This window comes from Danio rerio, chromosome 22 (assembly GCF_052040795.2).
Source record: "Danio rerio strain M-AB ecotype USA chromosome 22, GRCz13ab, whole genome shotgun sequence".
In the NCBI taxonomy this organism is placed as follows: domain Eukaryota; kingdom Metazoa; phylum Chordata; class Actinopteri; order Cypriniformes; family Danionidae; genus Danio; species Danio rerio.
In genome coordinates this window covers 12,303,543-12,314,576 of record NC_141042.1, presented here as the reverse complement: position 1 = coordinate 12,314,576, position 11,034 = coordinate 12,303,543, and the positions used below count along the sequence as shown (strand labels likewise).

At 35.2% G+C, this 11,034-nt stretch overlaps 1 protein-coding gene across 3 annotated transcripts in view; it reads left to right on the top strand.

The window, feature by feature from the left end:
* Nucleotides 1-945: 945 nt before the first annotated feature.
* krt222 (keratin 222) overlaps nucleotides 946-11,034 on the top strand; it is a 34,022-nt gene continuing 23,933 nt past the window's right edge. For 2 of the 3 annotated variants that reach the window (NM_001442274.1, XM_087302056.1), the window contains 1 exon segment: nucleotides 10,020-10,182. The gene's annotated coding sequence lies outside the window, so the exon portion shown is untranslated. 3 annotated transcript variants of the gene reach the window in all.

The following is an 11,034-nucleotide window of genomic DNA, read 5'->3' as shown; positions in this document are numbered from 1 at the left end:
GAATAATTAAACAAAATTTTTATTATTTCATAATTAGATTCATTCATTCATTATCTTGGCTTAGTCCCTTTATTAATCCGGGGTCGCAACAGCGGAATGAACCGGCAATTTATCCAGCAAATTTTTACACAGCCGATGCCCTTCCAGCCGCAACCCATCTCTGGGAAACATCCACACGCACATTCACACACACAGTCTTACAATACGAACAATTTAGCCTGCCCAATTTACCTGTACCGCATGTCTTTGGACTGTGGGGAAACCGGAGCGCCCGGAGGAAACCCACACGAAGGCAGGGAGAACATGCAAACTCCACACAGAAACGCCAACTGAGCCGAGGTTTGAACCAGCGACCTTCTTGCTGTGAGGCGACAGCACTACCTACTGCGCCACTGCCTCGCCCATAATTAGATTATTATTATTATTATTAATAGTATTTTATTTAATCAGTAAATAATAGGCTACAAATCTATAAAAGTTAATTAAATAATTAAAATCTAACCTATGACTGCCCATAAATCTGCTATTCTTTTGCACTTTACCTAATCAGGTATATTTGCTTATTTTTATTATTTTAGCCTAATACACATGGCATCGTTAAAATTAAAAAAAAAATGTATCTATTATTTTATACCTGCATCAATAACCATAAAATACTGTATCACTTTACCTAAGGTGTGTGTGTGTGTGTGTGTGTGTGTGTGTGTGTTTGTCTGCGTGTGTGTGTCTGTATGTTTTGTTTGAGTAAAATTAACATCTAAGACTAAAATTAATTAATTAATTAATTACTTTTTAGTAATTTCATTTATTTAATTTTAACTTGAGCTATAATCAGCCACAAATCTGATCTGCACGCGCACACACACACGGGCAAAAAAGTCTCCAGTAATTCCCATTGACTCATCTTACCTCAAACACAATAACGTCAAGTAAAAAATGTTTGTTGTTGTCTTAGCGGCTAAAGAATGACCTTTGGATGAAGTCCTGCCAGTTTCAGACGGATAGGCGATATTAAACCGCGCTTAATTGACACCAGTAGGGGCGAACGCCACGAAACGTCAAGTCCTGCGTCAGAATGCTTTTACAGCGCAAGCATAAACACAGAATTAGTTTACTATAAATATGAGATCCATGTAACCTGAAACACTCATTTGTCAAAGGATTTACTAATGTATTTTTCTCCACTTGCCCGATAGAATCCCGAAAAAATGTTCTGAGGTAAAGCCTCTGTTTGAATAGTAAAGGTCACGTGACGTAAAGGTCAACATAACGCCTCGGTAAGCCAAAAACCAACGGTAACTCCGCCAGCGACCAGTCTGACTAGAAGAGAGGTATGAGCCCATCCTTGTTTTAGTTTTAATCATCAAAGACACTCCTCCACATAATTATTTTTCTGAGACTGGCAGTCTCTTCTCTCACCTCGGGCGACTGCCAACCCGTGTCAAAGCATATTAAAGACGTCTTTTGTGAAGGCTTTCACTTCTCAAAGTAATTTAAGTCCTTCACATGCGCGCGGGTTATTGATATTTGTGTTTTAGGCTCTGGGCTAACACTTCATTGTGATATAATCTTATTGCTGACTTGCTATTTTCTTAGTCGTTTATCAATTTAATCGCTTTGAACGATGACGTAATCGCGTGAATTGTCACGAAGGTTTATGCAGCATGATTTATGCAAATCTTGAAATGGTGAGATTATTGTTGTGACGTAATGCTGAGTGTGTCCAATCTGTCTTAATATGTTTATTCCTTTTTTTTCTCCTGCAGTCACTATTTATTTTTTATGTTTTAAAAATTGATATTTGAGACTTTTTTTTCTTTTTTCTTTTGCTGTTTAAAGGAGCAGTCATATTTTCACAGTATTTCCTATTGTAGGCTATTTGCTCTTCTGGAGAAAGTCTTATTTCTTTTAGTTTGGCTTGAATAAAAGTTACTTTTTAACACGTTTATTATTAGCCCCCTTAAGAAATATATATATTTTTTTGCCTAAACACAATCAATTAAGTTAAGCCTTTACATTTAAATAGTAATTATAAGTAAGTTATTAAATATTAAATATATTTTCGATTTATCAATTCAGAGTAGATTTTACATACAGTTGAAGTCAGAATTATTAGGCCTCTTTGAATTTTTTTGTTTTATTTCAATATTTCCCAAATGATGTTTAACAGAGCAACGACATTTTCACAGTATGTCTAATAATATTTTGTCTTCTGGAGAAAGTCTTATTTGCTTTATTTTGGCTAGAAAGAAAGCAGTTCTTAATTTTTTCAACACCATTTTAAGGTTAAAATAAACAGGCTAATATTTATATTCCCTACATTTATAGTACTTGTCTGTACACTCAAAACACTTTACACAGTGGGGGGAATCTCTTCATCCACCACCAGTGTGCAGCAGCCACCTGGATGAAGTGAAGTATATTGTGCCAGACCAAACACCAGCTGATTGATGGAGAGGAGACAAAGTGATGTAGCCAATTATGATATGAGGATGGTTAGGATGCCAGTGGGCAAATTTGGCCAGGATGCTGGGGTTAAACCCCTACTCTTTTTAAAGGACATCCTGGGATTTTTAACAACCACAAAAAGTCAAAATCTTGGTATAATGTTTCATTCAAAAGACAGAGCTCTTTGAGCAGTATAGAGTCCCTTTCACTATACTGGGGCATTAGGGTTTACACAGACTGCAGGTTGAGCAACCCCTGCTGGCCTCACTATTACCTCTTCCGGCAGCAACCTACACTGTAAAAAATGGCCGTGATTTCAGCGGTAAAAAACTGTTAAAATGCTACAGTACAAATCCGTAACCTGGTTAACGGTATGTTTACTTAATATATACGCCGAATAACCATAAATTGACTTTCCCAGAATTCCCTCCATGACACATAACTTTTTATGCATTTTGTTGACATTAATATAGATCTTTTTAGTTGTTTCCCCATCAGTTATGTACATTAGAGATTTATGTTACATCTAATGTTGATAAACAAAGTTTATTTCATGACTTTAATTTTATGCGTGTTACCATACTGGTGTTTAGTAGCTTTGTGAATGACACTGAGCACCTTCTATATACTGATACTCTTTTCTGCTTGTGGGAAAAGTTGATTGTGATGAGCATTGGCTCATTATGTAACTTCCTCATCACCACCTGCATGTGGGTGTGCTAACATGTCTAACTGTGTAACAAAAGATGTGTAGATGTTGATCATTCAAAATACAGAAATATTACCTCTATAAATTTATAAAATACGGAAGTTTACCGTAAAAACAAGAAATTACTTTTACGGTTTGTACCGTGTTTTTAACGGTAAAGTACTGGCAACCACAGCTGCCGTTTTTTATCGTAAATTTTACGGATTTATTTTTTACAGTGTAGTTTTCCCATGTGGTCTCCCATCAAGGTACTGACCGGGCGCAGCCCTGCTTAGCAATGTGTGACCATGTGAGAGTTGCAGAGAAGCTGACGACTATGATATTATTTTACATTTTATTATTATTTATTACTATTATTATTATTTAATTATAAAAGCATTGTAACGACTTTATAATTAAACATTTATAATGTTCTTCATTTGTCATTGAACAATACATTTATAACAGAAATCATTGTTAACAAGTGGTAATGCGTAAAAAAACACTCAATATCATTGTTAGTTCTTTTGAACTTGCCTGCATTTGTCAACACATTTCTAATTTTTAATAAGTTTTAATAACTCATTTCTTATAACCGATTTATTTTATCTTTGCCATGATGACAGTAAATAATATTTTACTAGATATTTTAAGACACTTCTATACAGCTTAAAGTGACATGTAAAGGCTTAACTGGGTTAATTAGGTTAACTAGGCAGGTTAGGGTAATTAGGCAAGTTATTGTATAACGATTGTTCTGTAAACTATGGAAAAATATATAGCTTAAAGGGGCTAATTTTGACCTTAAAATGGGTTTTAAACATTAAAAATGCTTTTATTTTAGCTGAAATAAAACAAATAAGACTTTCTCCAGAAGAAAAAATATTATCAGACATACTGTGTCCAAAATTTCCTTTGGGAAATATTTAAAATCGAAAAAAAAAATTCTTCTGACTTCTGACACACACACACACACACACATACACACAATAGCTGTCTTATGTTTTTGTGTACATTCGTGTGGTCCCTAACACCCTTTCAATTATTTACGTTCAAAGTCACTTTCTCCATTCATTGGCAGTACTTTTTTGTTAAATCGGTCTTCTGATGTGGCTGTTGTGATACTGTTGTCCTTTTCGTGTCTTTTGATCATGTCCCTTGTGGTTTACGGAGTCACATTGTCCGATAATGAAGCAGACGAACGGGATGATGTTTCATGTTTGCAGAACAAAGTGTTGTTTTACTGGGAGACAGGCATATTTGTTTTGACCGATGCTTCGATAATTGTCTGATTTTGCTGGAGTCATTTAACAGCAAAAGACTGTTGACAGTTCATCTGTTTGTGCTTTTTTGGGTTAATCCTGTTTGAGCGCTTGTTTATCTTGTCTAACAATTCTGTGTTAATTGAAGCATCTCATTGAATTGCCTCTTCATGAATTTCCAAAAACAACAAGTCAATGGTAAAATGAATGTCTTTAGTGGCTTGCAACTTGTTTTTGTTCAGAATTTCACATTGAAAGTAAACATAATGACATCATTTATCAAATACAAGTGCTAACAGCTAGTTTTTCACAGATCTGCTTCATCAGAGCAAACTGTAAATGTAAAAAATTTAAATGCTAATCATTAATTTTTTACAAGTAATTCGTTTTAATGCTAATACTAAATGTTAGCCTTCCTCAAGCATTACAAACCTCTTTGATTATATCTAACTTACTAGTTGCTAATGGGTAACTTCCTCTATATACTACACACCTTTGTGATTTAATGCTAATAGCTAACATTCCGCCTAGAGACCTACACACACCTTCTTGATTAAAACAGACACATAATTTAAATGATAATGAGAAAAGTTTTCAATATATTAAACATCTTGACTAAAACAAATTCACTAGTTGAATGCTAATGTATAACGGTCTCCATATATTATGATTTAAAACTAACTCACCAGTTTAATGCTAATGCTATTGGCTAACATTCTTTGCATGTACCTTGATTAAAATAACCTCACCAGTTTAATGTTAATACTAAATGACAATATTGAACATGCTAAATGCTAAAGGACAAAATTAAAGCCAAGATGTTAACAATAAACATCTTAACTAAATCTCATTAATTTAATGCTAATGGCTAAAATTCTCTGCCGTTACACACACCTTCTCGATTAAAACAAGTCACCAGTTTAATGCTAATGGATAATACTCTATACACACCTTCTTGATGAAAACTAACTCACAAGTGTAATGCTAAATGACAATATTAAACATGCTAAATGCTAAAGGACATCATTAAATTATCAAGATGTTAACATTAAACATCTTGACTAAAACTTTAATGGGATAACATCTCTGCCTATACACACCTTCTTGATTAAAACAAGTCACCGTAGCTACTGCTACAGCATAACATTAAATATCTTCTGGATTAAAGAAACCCCCACACTTTAAAGCTATTCTCATGGATAACATTATCTGGCTATACACATTTTCTTTATAAAAATAAACTCACTAGTATAATGTTAATGCTAAAGGACATTAAACAACACAACTTCTTGATAAACAAACTCACAACTTTAATGCTATGCTAATGGCTATACACATCTTTTTGATTAAAACAAATCACCAGTTTAATGTTATGCTAATGACTAATATTCTCTGCCTTTACACACCTTCTCGATTAAAACAAGTCACCAGTTTAATGCTAAAATATCTTGATTAAACAAACCTTATGCTTGAATGTTAAGCTAATGGCTAATATTCTCTGCCTATACATGCCTTATTGATCAAAACTAACTCACGAGTTTAATGCTAATGCTAAATTAAATTTAGCTATTAAACATGCTAAATGCTAAAGGACAACATTAAACATCAAAATTAACTATTGCTAATGGACATTAAACATCTGGATTAAACAAACTCCACTTTTTAATGCTATGCTAATGGCTACATGCTCTGATACACATCTTCTTGATTACAACAATCTTACCAGTTTACTGCTAATGCTAACATTAAACATCTTGATTAAAACAAGCTCACCACAAAATGCAAATGCTAATGAGTAACTGTTAAAAACTTCCTTGATTGGAACACACTTACTGGTTTAATGCCAATGCTAGACTAGTGTTCTTTATAAACTACACAGCTTCCTGATTATAACAAACTCACCAGTTAATGCTAACAGTTAACTTTCTCCAGTATAACTTTCTCCAGTACACAAACCACCTCAATCATAACAAAGCACTGGTATTCGCTAGCCTGCTAATCAGTGAAAGTTTAACATGCCATCTCCAAACCTAATTACTTCTAGTCATCTTGGTTAATTCTTTTCTCACAATCTGATGTTTATGCAATTTGACTGTTGTTTTTCCCGTCATTGTTCACACGACAAAGCTATGCCTAGTATCCATGGTATCCAGTGGACATGCCTGTGCACTGTAGCGTTAGATGCCTAGCGTTGTTAGCCTGTTAATGCGCAGGTGTGTCCAGGTGGGGCCCTTACTGTCTTTTTACACACTTTCAGTGATTAGACATGTGATTATGTTGAAATGAAGACATTAGGTACACGCAAAGCTACATACGTGGGCCTGTTACTATAAGCAACATGTTAGCGCATGCTCTAGACGGATCAGTGATGGATAAGGAAATTAATCTTAATCTCTATAAGCACAATGGAGAGTCACTTCTTGGCAAGAAGAAAGTTATATAATAACACCCTGCGCTTATATATCTTTTAAAATCTTTCCATCAACCTTTGTTTATGATTCTGTTTGCTTTCTCATGTGACTAAGAGCAGTTTAGCTAATTGAAGCGCTTATCAACATGGCTGCAGAAAAGCTGGATTATTTTAAGTGTTTCTTTGGTATTGACACAGACGTTATGGTGATAGATTAATGCTGAAAGTAACAGGGTTGTTTTTCCATTAGTTTACACCCATGATAGTGTTTAGTACATCAGAAAGATATAATTGGGTGGAAAACCAAACAAAAATACTTGGTGCGAAGCTCTGTATTCTTTGATGGTTTCTTAGCGAGACGTTCGTTATGTCAATAAACCTGATGACACAGACGTGGACTGTCTGTCTCATTTTTAAACTAAATTATAACCCATAATTATTGTCTCGTGTAAAATATCGAGCAGACTTGACCCGAGGAAAAGTCATGCAGTAAAACATACATGCCTGCAAAAGGTATTTGTGTAATTACTATTATTTCTTTAATTATGTATTTGTTTGATACATTTATTCGTTTTGTATAAATTTACAAATGTAAATCATCTGTAATGAATGTTTTCTTTGTCATTTAATTTTAATATATACTACTGATATATAGGTAAAATTAAGTTTTAATTATATTATTACAATATTATATTAATTATAAATTTGAATTATACAATTATATACCTTATTATATATTTACAATATTAAACAATCAAATGTAGGCGATGCAGTGGCGCAGTAGGTAGTGCTGTCGCCTCACAGCAAGAAGGTCGCTGGGTCGATCCTCGGCTCAGTTGGCATTTCTGTGTGGAGTTTGCATGTTCTCCTGCGTTCACGTGGGTTTCCTCCGGGTGCTCCGGTTTCCCCCACTGTCCAAAGACATGCGGTACAGGTGAATTGGGTTGGCTAAATTGTCGGTAGTGCATGAGTGTGTGTGGATGTTTCCCAGAGAGTATCCGCTGCGTAAAAATGTGCTGGATAAGTTGGCGGTTCATTCCGCTGTGGAGACCCCGGATTAAAAAAGGACTAAGCCGACAAGAGAATGAATGAATGAATGAATGAACAATCAATTGTGTACTGAAAAGCAAATATAATAATTATAAAACTAATTTAAAAATAAGTTTGTGATAAGTTTTGGCACTTTCTTGAGAAAGATTTTTACATAAGGTGTTTACATATAGTTGACATACATATGTACAATTATTTAAATAAAAAAATAATAGATATTAAAATCTCCAGTTTTCAATTACCATACAGTATGTGTGTTTTTAAAAACATTTTTATTTATTAAGTTATTTTATTAATCATCAGTTATTTTAACCCTTTGATTGCCCCCTCTACCAAACGGTTGACCATGTTTTGACTGTTTTAAATAATTACTGTTAAAGGCATTTAAAGATTTACCGTTTTGAATAAGGGTTTACACAGACAGCATTGTTGGTTTACAAAAAAATAAGAAATAAACGAATAAAACATAATCCTGTTGCACTACTACAGTTGATTTTAGTTTCATTGTAAAGAAAACGTTAAATGAGAATCTGAAATATTTTCTGGCATACTTCAAAAAATAAAGATTATTTAGTGTTCAAAAATTATTTATTTAGAATATAAATATATATATATTTTTTTTATTTATTTATTTTTTTTTAAATATATAAATTGGTCTTACACTTTATATTTTTCAAAGTAAATGTATTAATTCCGGTATTGATGAATTCCGGCTAAGATGTTGCTAGCAAGATTCTAGCATAAATTAGCATGTTATTGGCATGGTTCTAGTATGAAATAGCATGTTGCTAGCATGTATGTTAATAGTATGATAAGCATGTTTGTTAGTATGTTTTTAGTATGGATTGATATGTTGTTAGTATATTTTTATTATGATTAGTTTGTTAGTACGTCGTTAGTATGTTTTTAGTATGTATTAGTTCATTGTTAGTATGTCCAATGTAAACTCGTCCTGAGTTTCTTTTATAATGTAAGTCTATGGGACAGTTGCTAGGATGCCGTAAGTAGTTGGTAGGGTGTGGCTACTAAGTTGAAAGGTCATCAGTGATTGGCAGATTGGTAGTCTGAGTTAAATGAGCTTAACCTTAAGTCTGTATGACAGAGTTAAGATGTCACAAAGTTTGGTCCAATGTTAAGTCAATGGGACTTTTCCGAATTTTCCGGGTCAGTTTTAAGAAAACCGTAATTCAGTTCAGTTGGAAAATATATGGCGACCTAATCCAGTATAGTTTTCAGGATTGGAGTTAGTTTGGTGGTTGTAGTATTAACTGTCTAGGAGGAGATGCGTTCTTATAGTCTAAGAAGACAGAAGAAGTTTATGTAGTATAACAATATGTTGATTTTCTTAAGCCACCATAATAATTACAAACACCGATAACAATAGTCAAATTCACAAATACACATGAATAAACCAGGCATAGGGGTGTCCTGGTGGCACAGTCGCCTCACAGCAAAAAGGTTGCTGGTTCGAGCCTCGGCTGGGTTAGTCGGCGTTTCTGTGGAGTTTGCATGTTCTCCCTTGTGTCCGCGTGGGTTTCCTTCGGGTGCTCCGGTTTCCCCCACACATACACTATAGGTGAATTGAAAAAACTAAATTGTCAATTGTGTATGTGTGTAAATGGGAGTGTATGGGTGTTTCCCAGTGATGGGTTGCAGCTGGAAGGGCATCCGCTGCGTAAAACATATGCTGGATAAGTTGGCGGTTCATTCCGCTGTGGCGATCCCAGATTAATAAAAGGACTAAGCCGAAAAGAAAATGAATGAATCAGCCAGTCATCACTCATGAGCTCCAACTACAACCAATTTCTAATTTGTCAAAGTATGATTCATGGTGTACAAGACTGTGGACAAGGCGGGCCGACTGGGAACACACAAGTCTTGTAAAAGACAAACCGTGGGTAATGTGTCGCTTTCCGGCTCTCAAAGTTTATAGGTCCGAGTTAACATCTTGTGCATTTTCCGTAAGCCACTCTGTAATTTATCTGTTGGACAGGCAGCCGCTTGCTCGCAGTGATTACCTGTTTGTAATTACCTGCAACTCCCATTTTTCAGACGACTCGCTGAGACCACGTTGTTTTTCTCATGCAGCAGCGCCGGGGGCCAAAACAGGTCAGGCTGCATTCCCTGTCCCGTGACTCTGCAGACATTCAGATGTGCAGCCAGATGCGTCGACACCCCAGAACCAGCTGTGCGGGGCGGGACGGGCCCAGACAGACGGACTCTCGGTGTACTGTGACTTGCCACACTCCAATGATTCCCATCTAAAGGGGAAATCAGCAGGGCAGCGCCAAGAAAAAGTGGGTGGGACGGGTGAGGGCGTGTTGGTAAGTCAAATGGCTTTTGTTACGTTGTCTTATGATAAACGTTCGATGCTTTGTGCTGTCTGAGATCTTTGGTTTGGAAGATCAAACAGGCACAGTATTTATCCTCATTATAATAATGTTGTTTGTGCAACTGTTTGCGCACTTATTACTTTAGTATGTAAACAAGTCCTAAAGTGTGTAGTTTCATTTTAGGTCTCTTGCTATTGCTCATAATCAAGCGTGTCAAGATGGTTTCTGTTTTGCTTTTTTAATATTGAACACGTTCTTAGGTACACCTTGCTAGTCTTATTTGCTAGGAATATTTCAGCCAAAACTGGAAGTTCTGTCATCATTTATTCAACTTTTATTTGTTCCAAACATTTTAGAGATACGTTATTTTGTTAAACACACACGCAAAGATATTTTAAAGAAAGGTGGAGACCTGCAACCATTGACCGCAATGGTATTTGGTATTTGTCTAAATATCTTCTTGAAACACATGAAAGTGAGTAAATTGTGAGTTTTTTTAGGCGAACTATTGCTTTAAGTCAGACCTAATTTCAATTCCAGAATTGGTTTAATTCTTTATGACGTAGATTCAATAATGTTCTAGAAACATTCCTTGGGAGATTGTGGTCTGTTTTGACGTAATGCCATGACTTTGTTGCTTTAGATTTGTTGGTTGCACATCCATGATGTGAAATTTCCAGAGCTCCAAAATTGTACCAAATCCCAAATCAGTTCAAGCATGATTTGTTGACTGTGTACAGGCCTTTAGGTCAACTCATCCACTGCATACCTGGCATACTTGCCTACTGCATAGTTTGCGAGCTGAGTAAAGGCTTCAATAAAATAACTAAAACTATATAATTT